The 22016-nt window shown below is 40.3% G+C and overlaps 1 protein-coding gene across 2 annotated transcripts in view; it reads right to left on the bottom strand.

Moving 5' to 3' along the window:
• The window catches only part of MED20 (mediator complex subunit 20), a 69088-nt gene that overhangs the window by 9337 nt on the left and 37735 nt on the right, over positions 1-22016 (bottom strand). The window contains exons 5-6 of one of the 2 annotated variants that reach the window (XR_003676761.2): positions 13896-13969; positions 13449-13752 (exon numbers count right to left, since the gene is read on the bottom strand). The gene's annotated coding sequence lies outside the window, so the exon portion shown is untranslated. Of the gene's footprint in view, positions 1-13448; positions 13753-13895; positions 13970-22016 lie in introns of those variants that run through there. The other variant, XR_008615647.1, reaches the window with a different exon arrangement.

A 22016-nucleotide genomic window follows, 5' to 3' on the forward strand; every position in this document is an offset into this window, starting at 1 on the left:
TCCCACATGCCGCGGAGCGGCTGGGCCCGTGAGCCATGGCCGCTGAGCCTGCGCGTCCGGAGCCTGTGCTCCGCAACGGGAGACGCCACAACAGCGAGAGGCCCGCATACCGCAAAAAAAAAAAAAAGAAATGATAGTCATTATGTAAAGTGATTCTGTGACTTGCTCCACATCACACACTGACACTGCCAACAAAGTTAGGATTATGACGAGGATTATGCTCTCTGCTGAGATCCTTCCACCTGACCCACACAAACTCTTCTACCCATTGGTCCAATATTATAAAGGTAATGTACAGGTATTTGGGGGCAAATTATTACTCTGGGCTCTTCTCAGTCACCTTACATTAGGTTCCTGGGCAAGATTCAACATGTGTGCGTATGGAGGCTTCCCCACACCACCAGGCAATTCCTGGACGCCATCAGGGTGCCTCAGAATTCAACTCAATTCTGACACTACCCAGAGATAGAATCAGATTCCACAGGCTCAGTCCTACAAAACCACCTCCGCTTCAGACACCAGTCGCAAGCCCAGTTTGTTACCTGCGCTTCTGACCAACTGGCTATAAATTAGAGGTTCCCATGACTCCCTCTTTGGGTTCAATTAATTTGCTAGAATGGCTCACAGAACTTAGGAAAACCTGTTTACTAACTAGATTACCAATTTATCGCAAAGAATATGAATCAACAACCAGAGAAAGAGATACATAGGGTGAGGTCCCGACCAAAGGGACCTCTGTTCCCATGGAGCTGGGGGCCCAGCACAGTGGCACATGGAAGCATTCTGGTTCCCCAACGTGGAAGCTCTCTGAACCCCATCCTTTTGGGTTTTTATGGAGGCTTCATTACATAGGCACAGTTGATTAAATCATTGACCACTGCGGGCTGACTCAACCTCCAGCCCTACTCTCAACCCCAGAGGTCAGGGGTCAAAACTAAAAGTTCCCACCCTCTAATCACACGGTTGGCTTCATTGGCAACCAGCTCCCATCCTTAGGTGCTTTCCAAAAGTCACCTCATTAACATAACCAAAGACACCTTTATCATTCAGTACTTAGGAAAGTCCATGGGTTTTGGAGGCTGTGAGCCAGGAACTGTGGACAAAGACCAAATATATATGAGAAATATATTTTGGTCATCTGAATGATCAAATATATATTTCTTATAAAACACAATATGGCACACCTCTTCAAGTAGAATCCAACTGTTTAGTCCCTCACAATCTGATCCTGCCATTTTAATGCTGCAGGTTTGTTTACTATTTAAAACTACCACCTTTCAGACATTTTTCAGATGGAAAACGTTTGCACAACTCGAAACTTGACGCACTTAATGCTTTAAGAACTTGTAATATTAATAAGCTCTACCACTTTCAGTAGCCTCTCTCTCAAGCATGCTTTCTGAAATGCTCAGCTTTGCACTCCCAAGTAGCTGCTGTGTGATGAGCTAAACAGAGATAACTCAAGCAGAATAGGAAAAAGAAACACTTTGAAGACACACTAAAGCAAGACTTAAAATGATACAGCACCACTGGGGACTCAGAGAAATCACAGCGGCAGATAAACCTAGGGAGCATTGATGAGCACCTGGAGTATTTCTTTCTGAAGAGAGGATGGCAGGTGCACACAGTGCCAAACTCAGCACATGGAGGCTGCAGCTGCAAATCACAGGCCAGCGTGGACAGCTGGTGGGGACCCGCTGGCTAGATGGTAATTATTGGTCAGTCATCTTCAGCTACAAAGGCTAAGGTGTAGCTCATTACATCTGTATTCTTCAACCCGTTATTTATCTCAGTGCTAAAGAGACAGTTAGCCTAGAGGCATGTTTACCCATCTGCCTAAAAAATAAAAATAGAATCATACACAAAGGGGAAAACACACAAAGGGCTTAATAAAATTTGTATTGAGTCCTATGATAGATTATCTCTTCTCAATCATCTTTGTACCTTACCATAGAAAAGCCCCTTAAAATCTGAGAGCAAAGTTAGATAAGTTTTTATGAAGTCTGAAAGTAGGGGTTGGTCTTTTTGTTTGTTTGCTTTTACCCTGAGCGGCCACTCTTCCTCAATAGGGCCATGTGCTTCAGGAGAAGCACTAGCTCCAGGGGTGAGTCCTGTGAGGTCTCAGCCAGTTTGTGCATGACACCCCCTGGCAATGGTCACAAGTCCAGCAGTGGGCATGTGGCCTAGGCTTGCCAATCAAATCGAAGGGAAGGGCATAATCCATGTGTAGGGGAGAGGTATTATCTTAGTGTTGGCATCTATTGGTTGTCTTTTTCCCATTAGTTGAGTTTTCCTGGTTTCTTGTAGGTTGAATAATTTTGTACTGTATCCTGCAAATTTTTAATATTACGAGATTCTGAGTCTTGCTTAAATCCTAAGGAAAATGTTAATATTTGTTTTGGCAAGCAATCAACCTGGTTGGATTCAAATCACAAGTCCCAACCAACCCTTCTGTGAGGTATGGTTTAAGTAGCAGTTCCAGTCAAGCCTTTGCAGAGGTATTAGGATCTGTCTGGCATGAGCGCTACCCAGTGGCCAGTCTAGGCCCTGGACCCAGATTTATCTCATAGTCGATTCTAATAGTTTTTGGTATGCTGTTCAGGATCAGATCCATGCAAGTGCTGTTGAGGGGTGGACTCAGGAGTTCACAAATATTTCTACAGGGTTGCTTTCCTGAGCTCCTCCTTCTCCACTGTCTCCCAGGTACTTTTCAGTTCCTTGGAGCTTCCCTTTCTGTCTTCTAGCCAGAAAGCTGAGGCTTTTGTTATCCCATTCTATCACATATTTTGAGGGCTAGGCAACAGGAAGACAAAGAGAAAGAAAAAAACTGAGGGATCCTTTTTAGGACTATAGCTTCTCAAACTGGAGAGGAATGTTCCTCTCCCTTAAGAGTTTTAGGCATCTGTGGGTCCCTGCTCTTGTCACTGCCAGCACCAACATCACAAGATTGCCTGGCGGCTGGGGCCTGAAAGAAGGGAGGGACATTTTTTAAAGGAGGAAGTTTCTACCCTTCTTTCTCGGAGTGTTAGAAGAGTGTTCTCCTCTCCCACTCAAGTCAAAACTGGAGGGTTTCTCCTGGAGCTCTCTCTGTCCATGCCTGGTGCCCACTTCCAGGTGTGGGCTGCACTCCGTCCAGGTCAGGGGACACTAATGGCGGTACTTCAAATCCTGGTCTTCTCTAATCCACCTGCTACTACTGACTTTTTTTTTTTTTGTGGTACGCGGGCCTCTCACTGCTGTGGCCTCTCCCGTTGCGGAGCACAGGCTCCGGACGCGCAGGCTCAGTGGTCATGGCTCATGGGCCCAGCCGTTCCACGGCATGTGGGATCTTCCCGGACTGGGGCACGAACCTGTGTCCCCTGCATCGGCAGGCGGACTCTCAACCACTGCGCCACCAGGGAAGCCCTTTTTTTTTTTTTTTTTTTTTTTTTTTTTTTTTTTGCTATTGACTTTTCAGAGTCGTCAAATTGCTGTTCCATTAGTTCTAACCAGGTTTTTAGCTGCATTCAGTGGAGACACTGGGCCAAGTGTGCTTACTCTGCCTTATCCAGAAATGGAACTCTCCAGAGGTAAATATTTTTAAACGTAGTAGTCATATATGATTATAATGTGTCTTATAAAAGAATAGAAAATCCATAACTCCATAGATATTTTTTAGGGTGAGATTCAAGTAGGCTTTTAGGTTAAAAAAAAAAAGTAATCTGGTTTACAGAAAAATATTAAGTAACTCTACAGATGTTACTGGAATGTGGTAAAAATCATGCAGTGGTATACAAATGTCAGAAGTTTGAGAAATACTTATCTACAGGATAGAAGCCACTTTATTTTTAGAGCTACTTCTATATAGTTCTATTTTTATAATAGCATTATTATTTTTAATTATAAATAAATATAAACTACATATGAACCTGCTTATATTATTTGTTTTATTAACTGACCTTACAGTTTTGTCCTTCTGGCTATTACAGTCTACAGAATCCTGGGAAAGAATAAGGAAGGTCGTTCAGGGACCTGTAAACAAAGCCTTCCTAGGGAAGATGGGTCTGAGGGATTCCCAAAGGACAGAAGGTAGAAGGGAGTGTTACACACAGATTAGGCAGTAAATGAAGAAGGCATGGATTCAGAAGTTACCTTCTTCTTTTAGAAGTTTGCCGAGGGAGCAGGTGTTGCTCCTGGCCTGGGTTTGGGCCCCAGGCCTCTTAGCCTGGATCTTTGTACCTGAGCCCACCTGGCCAATGCCGTGGCCACCAGGATGTCTGGGCAATTCATGGGCATCAGGGAAGGCCATGGTGACACATGATGGCAAGGAGCCATGCAATCTACCCCAACTCTTTCACAGCTTGACTGTACATTAATTCAACCTCCCTAACAAAGTCTTCCAAAATATGAATGGATTCTCCTGAGACCACATTCTCCTTTAGTAATGTTTCACTTGACAAGGTCCTGCTATGTGTTATCAGAAAATCTACCCAGTTTCACTATTACTGTGACATCTGAGGCTGAAGAAAGTGATGAAACTGTCTAGACTATCCTCAAGTTTACATATAGTGAAAAGTACCCAGATGAGGCACCCCTCTAGGAAATATTCTCCCAGGAAAATCTAGAAGATAATGATGTCTCAGACATTAAAAAGAATTATTAGCATTACAGGCAGAAGAAAACCTTGGTATGGTGATGATCTCTACTTTAGTGACAGCTGTGCAAGAAAAATTAAGTGAAATGGCAGATCAAATAAAAACTATAAGAGAAGAAGAAAAGAAACAAAAAGAAAAAGAAGCAGAAGCAGCTGAAAAGCAATTATTTCATGGCACTCCTGTTACAATTGAGAATTCCTTCAGCTGGAAGGCCAAGTTTGATGTAGAACTCTTGGAAATTAAAAATGTTAAAATAATCTTTAGGGACAATTTTTGGCCATTCTCATTTTGGATGTCAGTTTCTTTTTCCATTAATATTCTAATGGTATTCCCAATCGTCTGCGTTTGGAAATGGCTGAAGTTGTGAGTGATACAAGAGACACCCAGCCGCTGAGCAGGAGTCTGATGGCCACATTTGTTAACCTTCCAGCCATTATTAAATGACTCAATCTAATGAGCCAAGTAATCTCTTTCTGTATAAAAGTCTATTAAACAAATTATAGGGTCTTGGGAGCAACTCACCAGGCAATGAAAATCTCACGCATATATGAACATTTTTCTTCAAATAATAAAAAACAATTAGAATAAATTTAACATCAGTTGGTATTGAATTTTTTTTAAAGTTAAACTTTTTGACAAAAGTGGCGCTAACTTTGAAAACAAAATAAGATTAAAACAACCACAACAAGGGTAACTGGATAGGCCCACCTTTATTGCTATATTGGGGTTCCAGGTAAGATTTGAAAAATCCCGGACTATTTGGTACCCTTAAAAAAAAAAAAAATCACAAAATGTCAAGCAGTTCCCACTCTATCCTCAGCACTTAGCCACTGAGAGACAGCAGTCAGTATTCAAGCTCCACAGCAGCTACTCTACTATGAACTCTGAGACTCCCCTGAAGAGGGAGCTGTGACTACGGCAAAAGACTCAAAGGCTGGGATGGAAGCTCTGTGAGGGTAGAGGTGTTTTTGCTTTCATTTTGTTCACTGACTTATTTCCAGCCCTAGCCCCTAGAACAGGATCGGAACATCATAGATGCTCAATTAATACTGAAAATTAAAAGGCTGTCCTGAAAGGTCCTTTTGGTCCTCCCAAAGTTGGGAGCAACAGATACAAAGAACATTCTGAATTTGGTATATATCAGTGGGGTCACTGATTGGCAAGGTTGGACAGTCTTCCTCCTTAAAATCAAACCCTCCTTTCACCTTTAAATGCATATTTCCACAGCTCCTTATAATCTGGAACATACCCTCTAGCACAATTATGAAAAAGGAACAGAATATTCACTTTTCTAGACTGGCAGACACAGCCGCAACCAATCAGGATGTCATTAGAACCTACATGGAGGTGCTGTGTGGCAGGCACAGTCCGCCCAGTCACTAGAGAGAGCACCGTGACTTTCTGGCCCACACTGGGGTCTCATTGTAATGTTCTAATGTAGAGATAAACCTCAGTAATTCTCATTGTAAATCTAATGAGAAGAGTGGCCTTATTCTACATTTTTACAAATCTTTTTAGTGTCTGGAATAAGGAAGAGCGTCTGAATTCAGTTGATTGTACATCATGAAGTCTTTGGAAAACTCCACCGCATACTCATACGCAAGTACGTTTTAATATTGTTATGAAAATAGCTTTGACTCCCAAAAGGGTCTCAGGGGCTCCTGGGCCACAATTTAAGACATTGTTTTAAAAGACTTTGCCTTCCAATGCAGGTTCCATCCCTGGTCCGGGAGCTAAGATCCCACATGCCTCGCGGCCAACTCATGGTCAAAAAACCAAAACATAAAACAGAAGCAGTACTGTAATAAATTCAAAAAAGACTTTAAAAATGTTTCACATCAAAAAAAAAAAGATATGTACACTAAGAGCCATAACTTTGATGAACATTCAGAAGGGATTCTCAAACAAAGAAAGAGAGTTCAAGAAGATGGAGAAAGGAAAACATAACTACCTGTAGCCACACTTTACAGTAAAGCCAAAACATTTTATCAGCATACTCGCTGTTACTTTAAATGATGCTTACTCTTTGTACTTTACCATATTTCAACAGGAAATGAACTGTTATTTGAAGAAAAGAAAAGCCAGTATTTCTCTCTGACAAGACAAACCCCAGAACAAAAACCACACAGTATAACTCCTTCCAGTTGCTATATAAATGTCGATTGTTAATTTACATTTACTTTTTAGACCATCACTTGTGACACTCTAATTATAAGACCCATAAGTCACCTTTCTCCTGCCTTTTCTTCTCTTCAACAACTTCCGCTGACTGTCATTCAAATATTATTTAACAGGACAAAAGAACAATTTCCAATTACCAATCAGTTCCAACCTGCTGCACAGTTCAGTCTTCTGTCTGCATGTTTCTAGAAATAGCAATTAAATGGTAATCTACAAATCAACTCAGTTCTAAAGATGTACTGTTCCTTAGCTAGATTCAGGTGATTTCTATCTACTACAAACAATTCATAAAGATGTAAAACAGTTGTATTCATTTAAGTATGGTCAAGAAAAAAACAATTATTTATGAATCTCACATCATCTCACACCATTATTTTTCCCAAATTTAAGAAGATATACGATTTCAAATTTTCCTTTCCACAAGTAAGCAGAAACAGATTAATTATGGGGACTTTTTCAGGCAATATTTGGCTTTATTATCTTATTATTTAAATCCACACCCACCTTAGCAAACCTTCTAAGTTTATTACTAGGCCAGCACCCCACTGATCAACAGCACATGCTCTGGAGCAGAGGACCTGGGTTTGAATCCTGAAGCTGCACTTGCGACGTGACTGAGCAAGTTACTTCATCTGTGCCTCACTTTTCTCAGCTTTTATAATGAAGATAATAACAGCATCTGCCTCATAAGTGGATGACAGGATTAAATGAGATAATGAATAAATGAGTAAGGCACTTAAAACTCTGCCTGACACATAATACTCAGTCAATGTTAACTTCTGTTTTTATATATTTGTCTTCTAAAATAGTCACAGCAGGGACTTCCCTGGTGGTCCAGTGGTTACGAACCCACCTTCCAATGCAGGGGACGCAGGTTTGATCCCTGGTCGGAGTACTAAGATCCCACATGCCGCAGGGCAACTAAGCCCGCGGTGCTGCAACTACAGAGCCCACGTGCTCTGGAGCCGGCGCACCACAACTAGAGAGAAGCCCGTGCACTGCAACAAAGAGCCCGTATGCCACAACGAAAGATCCTGCGTGCTGCAGCTAAGACCTGACACAACCAAAAATAAATAAATGAATGAATAAATATTTTTTTAAAAAAAACAAAGAAAAAAAGTCACAGCAGACAGAATAGTCCATAATAATCTAGAGCCCCAGAACAATACAGGAGGAAAATATTAAAAAGAGATGGCTGTTTTAGTGTCCTTCCTTTTTTTAAATAAATAAATAGATTTATTTATTTATTTATTTTTGTCTGTGTTGGGTCGTTGCTGTGCACGGGCTTTCTCTAGTTGCAGTGAACGGGGGCTACTCTTCGTTGCGGTGCGTGGGCTTCTCATTGCGGTGGCTTCTCTTGTTGTGGAGCATGGGCTCTAGGTGCACGGGCTTCAGTAGTTGTGGCACGCAGGCTCAGTAGTTGTGGCTCTCGGGCTTAGTTGTTCCGCGGCATGTGGGATCTTCCCAGACCAGGGCTTGAATCCACGTCCCCTGCATTGGCAGGCGGATTCTTAACCACTGAGCCATCAGGGAAGTCCCCTTCCTTCTTAAAATAGGTAGTTGTCTGTATTACCTAAGAAAGTGCTGACAAGTCATGGAAAAGATAGCAAAGACGTTTTCAAAACTATTATGATTCTATGAAAGAAGAAAAAAAGAAACCCAAGAAGACTTGTCCTTCAAAATAGATTAAAGGAATCTTTACAGAAAATGTGACATCACTATCTAGAAACAAGAGAATTGTGCATCCTTTTTGACATAGATATACTTTTATGGGTGAGATGAAACTATCATAGCCCGAAGACAGCTGTTTATTCATGCATACCTGTAAGCATCGTTTACACCGTAAGATATGTAGTAAGAGTTGAAGGTGTATAACACTATTCTCACACAGTCTAGCAGCATACTCTGAGAGAAATGAAGCTCAAAGCCAAAAAGAAAACATTCATGAAAAAATTTAAAAATCCTTGCCATCAGGGTTGACCTTATTCAAGATGGTTTAACTCTTGCGGTGTATCAGAAAAAAATTCATCTGTGGAAGGCTGGTACATAAAAATGCTAACTGGGATACATAAGAAAATTATAGCTAACATTTACTGAACACTCACTATGTTCTGGGCGTTATTCCAAGTTTTTTTATATAGATTAACTAATTAATCTTCAACATCACTATGACATAGGCATTTTATAAATTTGTTTATTTTATTTATTTATTTTTGGGTGTGTTGGGTCTTCCTTGCTGCGTGCGGCCTTTCTCTAGTTGTGGCTCACGGGCTCTAGAGCGCAGGCTCAGCAGTTGTGGCGCACAGGCTCAGCTGCTCCGTGGCATGTGGGATCCTCCTGGACCAGGGCTCGAACCCGTACCCCCTGCATTGGCAGGCGGATTCTTAACCACTGCGCCACCAGGGAAGTCCCTGACATAGGCCTCCCAAAGTTGGGAGCAACAGATACAAAGAACATTCTGAATTTGGTATATATCAGTGGGGTCACTGATTGGCAAGGTTGGACAGTCTTCCTCCTTAAAATCAAACCCTCCTTTCACCTTTAAATGCATATTTCCACAGCTCCTTATAATCTGGAACATACCCTCTAGCACAATTATGAAAAAGGAACAGAATATTCACTTTTCTAGACTGGCAGACACAGCCGCAACCAATCAGGATGTCATTAGAACCTACATGGAGGTGCTGTGTGGCAGGCACAGTCCGCCCAGTCACTAGAGAGAGCACCGTGACTTTCTGGCCCACACTGGGGTCTCATTGTAATGTTCTAATGTAGAGATAAACCTCAGTAATTCTCATTGTAAATCTAATGAGAAGAGTGGCCTTATTCTACATTTTTACAAATCTTTTTAGTGTCTGGAATAAGGAAGAGCGTCTGAATTCAGTTGATTGTACATCATGAAGTCTTTGGAAAACTCCACCGCATACTCATACGCAAGTACGTTTTAATATTGTTATGAAAATAGCTTTGACTCCCAAAAGGGTCTCAGGGGCTCCTGGGCCACAATTTAAGACATTGTTTTAAAAGACTTTGCCTTCCAATGCAGGTTCCATCCCTGGTCCGGGAGCTAAGATCCCACATGCCTCGCGGCCAACTCATGGTCAAAAAACCAAAACATAAAACAGAAGCAGTACTGTAATAAATTCAAAAAAGACTTTAAAAATGTTTCACATCAAAAAAAAAAAGATATGTACACTAAGAGCCATAACTTTGATGAACATTCAGAAGGGATTCTCAAACAAAGAAAGAGAGTTCAAGAAGATGGAGAAAGGAAAACATAACTACCTGTAGCCACACTTTACAGTAAAGCCAAAACATTTTATCAGCATACTCGCTGTTACTTTAAATGATGCTTACTCTTTGTACTTTACCATATTTCAACAGGAAATGAACTGTTATTTGAAGAAAAGAAAAGCCAGTATTTCTCTCTGACAAGACAAACCCCAGAACAAAAACCACACAGTATAACTCCTTCCAGTTGCTATATAAATGTCGATTGTTAATTTACATTTACTTTTTAGACCATCACTTGTGACACTCTAATTATAAGACCCATAAGTCACCTTTCTCCTGCCTTTTCTTCTCTTCAACAACTTCCGCTGACTGTCATTCAAATATTATTTAACAGGACAAAAGAACAATTTCCAATTACCAATCAGTTCCAACCTGCTGCACAGTTCAGTCTTCTGTCTGCATGTTTCTAGAAATAGCAATTAAATGGTAATCTACAAATCAACTCAGTTCTAAAGATGTACTGTTCCTTAGCTAGATTCAGGTGATTTCTATCTACTACAAACAATTCATAAAGATGTAAAACAGTTGTATTCATTTAAGTATGGTCAAGAAAAAAACAATTATTTATGAATCTCACATCATCTCACACCATTATTTTTCCCAAATTTAAGAAGATATACGATTTCAAATTTTCCTTTCCACAAGTAAGCAGAAACAGATTAATTATGGGGACTTTTTCAGGCAATATTTGGCTTTATTATCTTGTTATTTAAATCCACACCCACCTTAGCAAACCTTCTAAGTTTATTACTAGGCCAGCACCCCACTGATCAACAGCACATGCTCTGGAGCAGAGGACCTGGGTTTGAATCCTGAAGCTGCACTTGCGACGTGACTGAGCAAGTTACTTCATCTGTGCCTCACTTTTCTCAGCTTTTATAATGAAGATAATAACAGCATCTGCCTCATAAGTGGATGACAGGATTAAATGAGATAATGAATAAATGAGTAAGGCACTTAAAACTCTGCCTGACACATAATACTCAGTCAATGTTAACTTCTGTTTTTATATATTTGTCTTCTAAAATAGTCACAGCAGGGACTTCCTGGTGGTCCAGTGGTTACGAACCCACCTTCCAATGCAGGGGACGCAGGTTTGATCCCTGGTCGGAGTACTAAGATCCCACATGCCGCAGGGCAACTAAGCCCGCGGTGCTGCAACTACAGAGCCCACGTGCTCTGGAGCCGGCGCACCACAACTAGAGAGAAGCCCGTGCACTGCAACAAAGAGCCCGTATGCCACAACGAAAGATCCTGCGTGCTGCAGCTAAGACCTGACACAACCAAAAATAAATAAATGAATGAATAAATATTTTTTTAAAAAAAACAAAGAAAAAAAGTCACAGCAGACAGAATAGTCCATAATAATCTAGAGCCCCAGAACAATACAGGAGGAAAATATTAAAAAGAGATGGCTGTTTTAGTGTCCTTCCTTTTTTTAAATAAATAAATAGATTTATTTATTTATTTATTTTTGTCTGTGTTGGGTCGTTGCTGTGCACGGGCTTTCTCTAGTTGCAGTGAACGGGGGCTACTCTTCGTTGCGGTGCGTGGGCTTCTCATTGCGGTGGCTTCTCTTGTTGTGGAGCATGGGCTCTAGGTGCACGGGCTTCAGTAGTTGTGGCACGCAGGCTCAGTAGTTATGGCTCTCGGGCTTAGTTGTTCCGCGGCATGTGGGATCTTCCCAGACCAGGGCTTGAATCCACGTCCCCTGCATTGGCAGGCGGATTCTTAACCACTGAGCCATCAGGGAAGTCCCCTTCCTTCTTAAAATAGGTAGTTGTCTGTATTACCTAAGAAAGTGCTGACAAGTCATGGAAAAGATAGCAAAGACGTTTTCAAAACTATTATGATTCTATGAAAGAAGAAAAAAAGAAACCCAAGAAGACTTGTCCTTCAAAATAGATTAAAGGAATCTTTACAGAAAATGTGACATCACTATCTAGAAACAAGAGAATTGTGCATCCTTTTTGACATAGATATACTTTTATGGGTGAGATGAAACTATCATAGCCCGAAGACAGCTGTTTATTCATGCATACCTGTAAGCATCGTTTACACCGTAAGATATGTAGTAAGAGTTGAAGGTGTATAACACTATTCTCACACAGTCTAGCAGCATACTCTGAGAGAAATGAAGCTCAAAGCCAAAAAGAAAACATTCATGAAAAAATTTAAAAATCCTTGCCATCAGGGTTGACCTTATTCAAGATGGTTTAACTCTTGCGGTGTATCAGAAAAAAATTCATCTGTGGAAGGCTGGTACATAAAAATGCTAACTGGGATACATAAGAAAATTATAGCTAACATTTACTGAACACTCACTATGTTCTGGGCGTTATTCCAAGTTTTTTTATATAGATTAACTAATTAATCTTCAACATCACTATGACATAGGCATTTTATAAATTTGTTTATTTTATTTATTTATTTTTGGGTGTGTTGGGTCTTCCTTGCTGCGTGCGGCCTTTCTCTAGTTGTGGCTCACGGGCTCTAGAGCGCAGGCTCAGCAGTTGTGGCGCACAGGCTCAGCTGCTCCGTGGCATGTGGGATCCTCCTGGACCAGGGCTCGAACCCGTACCCCCTGCATTGGCAGGCGGATTCTTAACCACTGCGCCACCAGGGAAGTCCCTGACATAGGCATTTTATTGTCCCCACTTATACCCAAGGAATTGAGGCACAGAGAAATTAACCTGCCCAAACGTCAAGTTAATAATGGCTAGTCAGGGACTTCCCTGGTGGCACAGTGGTTAAGAATCCGCCTGCCAACGCAGGGGACACAGGTTCGATCCCTGGTCCGGGAAGATCCCACATGCCGTGGAGCAACTAAGCCCTTGCGCCACAACTACTGAGCCTGCGCTCTAGAGCCCACGGGCCACAACTACTGAGCCCACGTGCCACAATTATTGAAGCCTGCTCGCCTAGAACCCGTGCTCTGCAACAAGAGAAGCCACCGCAATGAGAAGCCCGTGCACCACAACGAAGAGTAGCCCTCACTCGCTGCAACTAGAGAAAGCCCACGCGTGCAGCAAGGAAGACCCAACGCAGCCAAAAATAAATAAATAAATAAATTTATTTAAAAAAGAAAAAATAATGCCTAGTCAAAAACAGTCTGGCTCCTAAGCCCAAGTTTTTAACCAGTAGGCAAAGAAGAAGACATATCTTACACTTATATTATCTAGAGGGGGGGAGCTAAGTTTCAGATAGGTTTTGGTTATCTATAATGTTTGAATTATTGACAGTAAGCATGTATGAACTTATGTAATTTAAAATTTTTATATCTCATAAATTTAGTTACACCTTTTATTGGATTTTCTGTGGAATTCTATTTGATTATCACCTGACACACAATCTGCACTTGGCTAAATGAACAAGATCCCCAGGGTGAGCCTAACATCACAGCAGCTGGCAATATCTGGAGAGCGAGAAGGGGTTGCTAACACTCTTGAGAGGTCATGACAGACACAGTCTCTATCCAACCACCAGTAAGCTTCAAGACCTACCCTAGACTTGTTTCAGTACAGGTGCTGGTCTCCAGGTCCCATCTTTTTCTTCAAATATAGCTGTGTCCCCTCTTAGCTTAAGTAATTCATAGCACTCAGAAATTCACAAGGGTAAGAAAGGTGGTGAAAGCTCAGAATGGCTATAAAACAAAGAGAGTAACTGATCACTGATCACTCACTCTAATAGTATACCAACCTTGGCCACCTATTACAGACTGGTCATACATAATACTATTGTGAATAGTTTTCATGAATAAATTTTTATTATAGTTTTATTTCTTACTCATTAAACAAGTTTTTTCCATCTTCTTCCATATTATTCCACAGTCATTGATTAGGTTTCCTCTTCTCTATTACCTACAGGGGAAAAAAAATCTGTAAGGTCGGGCTGATATATAGTAAGAGAAAAGCAATTTCATGAATTTTATTTATAAGTTCAAAAACAGGATCAGTGTATTACAATGCCATTTAGTGAAATCCCCACAAGTCCTCAAAATTGAGGTAAAAGAGTAAAAAAAAATAGCTGTGATCTTTTTTTCAGCTAAGAGCAACCAGACAGTCATTTATGAAGAGGCTGATGGAAGTACGAAAGGTTTACTTCCTGAGAGATGCACTTCTGCATTTGTTTTAGGTTTTAAAGATTATACACTGTCTTTGCATATAACTTGAAACTGTCAGAAAAACCAAAACAAATTCATGGCAACAAAAATAATTGTGTTTCAAAAGCCAAAATTCTTTTTGTATAAGTGAAATATGTAATAATGAAAGATGCCAGGAGGTGACACCTTTGTGTTAGATGGGTTCATGACTTTTAGGTAAGCAGCATGCATTCTATACGCACGGACACTGTATTCGTCAAAGTTATCTAGAATGTAGAATTTGGACAAATTACATGTATAATAAATTTTTAGGTTTCTGACACTTTATTGAGGAGGCAGGACTCAATAAGCTTGAGATTAATACACCGTCTGCCACCACGTAACAAGATGAAAAATTCTCTATTTTGCTATCCTAATAACTAACACAAGAATTCCTCTTAGAAGAAGCCTTCTTTGTGAAAATATGTTCCCTCAATAGGGTCCCCCACCACTCATGTTCCCTTGGGGTGGACGGTTCCCTGCAGAATGCCTGTCAAGATCCCAGAATGACTGTCAAGAAAGGGAAATTGGGGCTTCCCTGGTGGCGCAGTGGTTGAGAGTCCGCCTGTCGATGCAGGGGACACGGGTTCGTGCCCCGGTCCAGGAAGATCCCACATGCTGCGGAGCGGCTGGGCCCGTGAGCCATGGCCTCTGAGCCTGCGCATCCGGAGCCTGTGCTCCGCAACGGGAGAGGCCACAACAGTGAGAGGCCTGCATATCGCAAAAAAAAAAAAAAAAAAAAAAAAAAAAAAAAAAAAAAAAAGAAAGGGAAATTGCTTTACACTAGACAAGGGGAAGAACTTGTTATTTTATTTCTGAAAGAGAGAAGGATGATGAGGAGAGGGAAAGGAAGAGGAGAAAAGAATAGTTAGTACAGTGGAGCAAAGCTGGGGTTACGTGGGGATGAAGTTCTCCAGTCAAGGGAAGTCTGGAACATTTTCGGAACAGGGATGCCTTAATAGAAGTTGCATTAATGCAATATAGGGCTCACCCACCTCTATCTTGCCTCCTTTCTTCAGTTAGGTGTACTAAAAACACAAATGCCCTCTATGAATAGGGTCTTTCTGAGAATCAGAGAAGGAGCCAAGTATCACATCTGAGGGCACCATGGTGCACATCAGAGGCACAAGGCAAGAAAAATCGGTGCCTAGGAGGCAGAAGCAATTGCAAGATGATAAAACCCAGGAAATGCACAAATATTTTCAGGAAGAGAAGAGCTTACAACTTCTACATTCTAGGTTGGGGGTTTGAGGCAACCTCATCCAGGAAGCTAAGCTGACATTGTATGGATGGGTGTTTTACATCCATAAAATTTCCCTTTACCTTTTTTTTTTTGGGGGGGGGGAGGGGGGCGCGCCACGTGGCTTGTGGGATCTTAGTTCCCAACCAGGGATTGAACCTGCACCCTCGGCAGTGAAAGCAGAGTCCTAACCACTGGACTGCCAGGGAATACCCCATAAAATTTCCCTCTTTCCTATCCAAACAGCCTTACTTTCAATATGAGAACACCAAACCATAAAAGTTAACTTAATTACTTTTAAATCCAAGTTATTTGAATTAATTCTGGATGTTCTCCAAAAGCTGACCAAAATAATCAGTTCTATACTGAGCACCTAGAATACATTAACTACACAGAGGTTAGGCTTAAAAGCCCTATGAAATAGCTATTAATTTGAAGAGTAATGACTTCAATAATTATGATGGTGATCTTGAAAACTGGGAAATTATAATAGGTCAGCTTAATTCTGCAAACTTAATAAGACTACACACATTCAAATATTTTCCATCTAGGTCCCACTTATATTATTTATACTACTGTAATATACTTTTGAATGGGGGGGATGGAAATTCAGATATATAAAACAAATCACTGCAGTAGGAACTAAAAATGTGGATGACATCCCTTTAAACCGTCATTAGAAATAAAGTCCCTAACAAGCACATTCCAAGTGTACCTATCATGAGTGAAACTTGCTGAACTCTCAGGCTTTGTGGCATGTGCAATGCAAGAGTATAGGATGTAGAGTAACAGAGAACAGTTATCATCACGGTGGCCATACCAGAACTTTTGCAAGTAATTTAACTTCTCTGAGCCTGTTTTCTCGTCTACTTCAGAGCACTGGTGTAAGGATTAAATGAAAATGCAGGTAAAATGCTAGCATGCTGCCTGGCACATAGCTGATGACTAAAAAATGTTTAGTTTCCTTCCTTTATCTTTCTACCTTTAGAGTAATTTTCAGGGATTGAGGAGAAAATCCATTCCTGAAAACTTTACTCAACTTACTTTTATTCTGCCAAATAACAATAATGATGGTGATGATGGCTGCTGATAACACTTACATAGCCTTTAATGTGCACCAGACACTCATCTAAGCACTCTAACATATATTAACTCATTCAATTCTCACAATAACTGTGAGGTAGGTATTATCTTTATTCCCATTTCACAGACACTGAAACGGAGGTACAAATAAGTTTGACAGCTAATAAGTGGCAGAGCTAGGATTCAAACCCAGGTTTCTGCTCTTAAGAAATACTAGCATCGGGACTTCCCTGGTGGCACAGTGGTTAAGAATCTGCCTGCCAATGCAGGGGACACGGGTTTGAGCCCTGGCCCTGGAAGATCCCACATGCCGCGGAGCAACTAAGCCAGTGCGCTGCAACTACTGAGCCCACGTGCCACAACTACTGAAGCCTGCACGCTCTAGGGCCTTCCTGCTGCAACTACTGAACCCACATGCCTAGAGCCTGCGCTCCACAACAAGAGAAGCCACCGCAATGAGAAGCCTGAGCACTGCAACGAAGAGTAGCCCCCGCTCGCCGCAACTAGAGAAAGCCTGCGAGCAGCAAAAGACCCAACTCAGCCCCTCCCCCCCCAAAAAAGAAAATCTAGCATCAGCGACTAACATCAAGGTGACAGCAGCAATGCCCTTTCTTTAAGAGATCTCTAATATTAATGTAGTCAGGTAGGGAATGTTCAGATGACTTACCAAGTAGAAAAGACCCATATTTTAGGTAATTAAGGTTATCTAAAATATATATTTTTTATATATAGTTAAAATACAGATTTATATTATCTCAAAATATTTTAATATATTATATATTTCATAGTTTTAGAAGTTTAAAAAGTTGAACAAGAGAATATTAATAAATTTAAATCAGATAAAAATTTAGCCAAGGGACATCCCTGGTGGTCCAGTGGTTAAGGCTCTGCACTTCTCTGCAGGGGGCACAGGTTCGATCCCTGGTCAGGAAACTAAGATCCCGCATGCTGCACGGCAAAAAAAAAAAAGAAATTAACCAAGATTGTACCTTTTTCAGCAAGGTCAGCCATGTGGCACATTCCAAAATATAAACATTTATTATCCTATGGTGTATCTTGTCTGTAACTGCCTTCCCCATAAGCTCCTGGAGGACAGCAGTAGCATCTTATCTAACTAATTGTGAACAACAGTGATGTCTAAAAAAGTGCCTAGTGCTCACTAGGCGCTCAATATTGATGAAAGAATGAAAAGACTGGATATTAAACAAAGAAAAAGTTTTCAAGTCCATCTGTTATTTCCATTTACATTCTAAGGCACTAACACTCTAGGCTTATTTCCCACCACCCATTCACTCCTTAATTTTCCTATCAGCAAGTCCTTGCTGGATTTAAGTGTTTCCCTTGACCCAGTCACATATTTGCTCATATTCAAATTTATGAGCTCATGTAACAAAATGTCTTACGACAAAAGGTCTCAAGTATACAATTAATCAGAAGACTTGTGCATGAATGCATGCATGCAACATATTGTTATGGCACTTTATGGTTTTCAAAGTGCTTCCCCACATATCTCTCAGATGCCTCAAGACAACCCTGCGAGTAGACAAAGCAGGTGTGATAATCCAGGAAGCTACAGCTAATGCTGATTGTTTTGGAGTGAAAACATATTCTCATTGTCTCTGCCAAAGAGCCAATGGCTCAGAACCTGAGTTAGATGCTTTCTCGGTAATTGGGCAGAAAGTCTATGAAATGACATATTTTTAAGTCATAATGTCATAAATAATTTTTAAAATCAAAAACGATCAGTCATATCTAATTAAAGTAAAAACAGGCCAAAAGGCTTGGAAGATACAAAGGCAGAGGAAACTCACACAACTAAATAAGGAAAAAGTTTACATGCACCCACAACTAAATAAAGAGACCTCATATCGAATTTTAAGAAGAACACAATTAAATCTCTCTTGGCCTCTAAGTTCGGAAGCCCAGCATAGACTGGTGGGAAGAGAGAGAGTGAGATTAGGTAGCAGGAAGTCTGGGTCTCAGTCCACACTCTGCCACTGAAGAGCTATGTGATCTCCAGTCCCACTCAAATTTAAAATTCTAAAATTGTGTACATATCACCAGGGTAAGTAATAATGCAAAAAGAAACATAAAACATTGTGCAGTATGGACAGCACGAACAAGGGCTTAAGATCTGCTGACTTTACTGTTCTAAGATTCTAAGTTATTAGTTTGCCATGGGTTTCACCCATTAACGGCTCTGAATGATGTTTTAAGTTCAAATTCAGGACCTCTGAAAACAAACTGCAGAACAGACAGATTTATGATTTTCTGTGAAACACAAAGTGTGCTAGGACTGCATTTACACACTTTGACCTTGGTTCAGAATAATCTAGGTGGTAAATTCTAAGTTCACTTGCCAAATGAATCTTATAAGCTATTTATTAAAATGCTTTTTCAGCATTAGACAGAAATGTGGTCCATGGGTTTATTTTATTTTTTAAATATTTATTTATGTATTTGGTTGTGCTGGGTCTTAGTTGTGGCAGACAGTCTCCTTAGTTGCTGCTCACCAGCTCCTTAGTTGCAGCATGTAGGCTCCTTAGTTGCGGCTCCAGGGCTCCTTAGTTGCAGCTCACCGGCTTCTTAGTTGTGGCTCACCGACTCCTCAGTTGTAGCAGGCAGGCTCCTTAGTTGCAGCTCGCCGGCTCCTTAGCTGTGGCATGTGAACTCTCAGTTGCGACATGCATGTGGGATCTAGTTCCCTGACCAAGGATCTAACCCGGGCCCCCTGCATTGGGAGCGCAGAGTCTTATCTACTGTGCCACCAGGGAAGTCTCAGTCCATGGGCTTATGAAGCTGTGTTTTACAAGTGTAAAAGTTCCCTATGTGATCCTCCCTCATGTCCCACCCCAGGTTAACCACTGTCCTGACTATTATCAAGAAAGTTAGAAATTTGCTTCTCTTTATTATGTTTCAAATAACATTCTGGTCTTAATTAACTACTTAATAAGAAATAAAGAAAATACAACCTTAGCCAGATTGGGAATTCCTTCTCACCAAAAATTAAAATGACCTAAAAGCAATAGCATAATATGCTTGCATTCTCACTTATCCAAGATAAATATATACAAACAAAAGCAGGACCGAATCCCATTTAGTTTGTAGAGCAGCAGTGTCAGCCACAAAAATGACCTTCCATATAGCATATGCTGGAGTTGCTATTTCATCACTGTGCTTAAATATAATCCTGTTTTTTATAATCTCCACATATGATAAATATTACTAATTGGTAGAGTTCAGTCTGCCAGCATTCATTCAAGCCATTTTTAAAGCATTAATTTGGTCATTACCGAGCACATTTTATAAATACCATACAACAATTTTGTCAGCACAGAGCAGCAATTTATAATGGGAAGAGAACATTTACAAACATTTATAATACTTTTAGTAGATACCATGCTGTGTGAGGGGTTTTCATATATATTTGCTCAGTTAATTCTCACAATGAGGTAGACATCAGCGGCATTTTACAGATGAAGAATGGATACTTAAATGGTCCAATATCATACAGCAAGAAAACAGCAGCGCCTAGGCCCAAGATAATCGCTTTAAGTTGCCAGTACTCCACATCAGCGGCAAACAACGTGAGGTTTATTTAAGTAAGGTTTTGTGCCATGGTAAAACTTAGTTGGCAGATAGCAATATTCTAAGGCACTTTATGTGCCTTGTTCAGGAGCTACTGAGCTGTAAATCTGTATTCCTTCTACAGAAACAGTATCTAATTTTAAAACTGAAACATAAAGACTTGTCACTACAGACTAGCTGTTTTTAGAGAAAACACTGTAAAGGAAACATTAATTCACTAAATAGAGTCAGTAACTGTTGTATAAAGAAGCTATCTCTTGGTGACCATATCTAAACAAGCGCCAAAAATTACTTGTGTCTTACAAACATAAAAGTATTTTTTAAAAGAATTTTGAAATATTATATTAGAAATGCTTCCTATAATCAAAGCTCTTCTTTTAAAAATTTAACTCTAAGTGAAATATCACTATTCACTACACTACAGATAAAAGTGATAGTTGGTTTTGCCTGAAAATTCCCATAAAAAATAACATTTATAAAATAAACATTTTAGGAGTGCTCTGAAATGGACAATACTAAACATATAATAAGATTTAGATGACTTAATGGACTGTATATCTGTGTCAAGCCATGAGAAGATATTTGGTCAAGATCTAACGCCTGCAGAGCTTTCCAACTCTGTATTGTTCTAGCTTGTGAGCTGGTTAGAGTATTCAAAGATACAAAATAGATGCAGATATTAAAAATATAAAATTGCATCAAATAATAAGAAAATACCCTAATTAGGTGTAGTTAAGAGAGCAGGTTTAGGACTCAGATTGGCTAGATTAGAATCCCAGTGGGACCAAATTCCTAGCTCCATGACTCAGTTTCCTCACCTATCTCATACAATTATTAGGGAGTTACAATGTGTACAGAGTTCAGAAAAACTCAGTGGCATGAGGTAAGTGACCAATAAATGTTACCTATTATTTTTCTAGTATTACGTTGTATAAAACATAAAATATACGGGCTTCCCTGGTGGCGCAGAGGTTAAGAATCCACCTGCCAATTCAGGGGACACGGGTTCGAGCCCTGGTCTGGGAAGAACCCACATGTGGCAGAGCAACTAAGCCTGTGCGCCACAACTACCGAGCCCCCGAGCCTAGAGCCTGTGTTCTGCAACAAGAGAAACCACCGCAATGAGAAGCCCTCTCACTGCAGCTAGAGAAAGCCCGCGTGCAGCAATGAAGACACAATGCAGCCAAAAATAAAAATAAATAAAATAAATAAATTTTAAAATATATATATATATACATGTAAAAAGACTGAAGGCCTTTCATTACTGGGCTATTTTTCAAGTTTAGACATTTAAAACATAATGAAGAGAAGCAAATTCCTAACTTTCTTGATAACAGTCAGGACAGTGGTTAACCTGGGGAGGGACATGAGGGAGGATCACAGAGGGAACTTTTACACTAGTAGGATGTTACTCCAGCTTTTGTTTTACTAGTCTTTAAAATGTACATATGTTTTAAAATGTATTTCACGTATGTCATATTTCACAATTTTTAAAAATTGGAAAAAGTAAAAAGTTAATACACTTCCAAGGAATAATAATGAGAAAGCATTATTTAACCTTAGAAGAGGATGAGAGGAAAACAACAACAACAACAAGAAAACTATGCTTTATCATTCTAAGTGTTCCAGGTACTTCAGATTATGTATGCAACAGCTTAGCTCAGTCAAGGAAAGATTTCCATTGGATTCCACTCAATCCTAAGAGACATTTTTCTCTGTGGGTCAGTTGTTTTAAAGGGTGTCATTGATTCACTAGGAGCACCTCTTTATAATCATGAAATCTGGAGAAGGTAAGGAAGCTCAGAGGGCTTCTATTCCAACATGTTCACTTCCCAGTTAAGGAAACATTAGACTC

Source organism: Physeter macrocephalus, chromosome 18, assembly GCF_002837175.3.
Source record: "Physeter macrocephalus isolate SW-GA chromosome 18, ASM283717v5, whole genome shotgun sequence".
Taxonomy (NCBI): Eukaryota; Metazoa; Chordata; class Mammalia; order Artiodactyla; family Physeteridae; genus Physeter; species Physeter macrocephalus.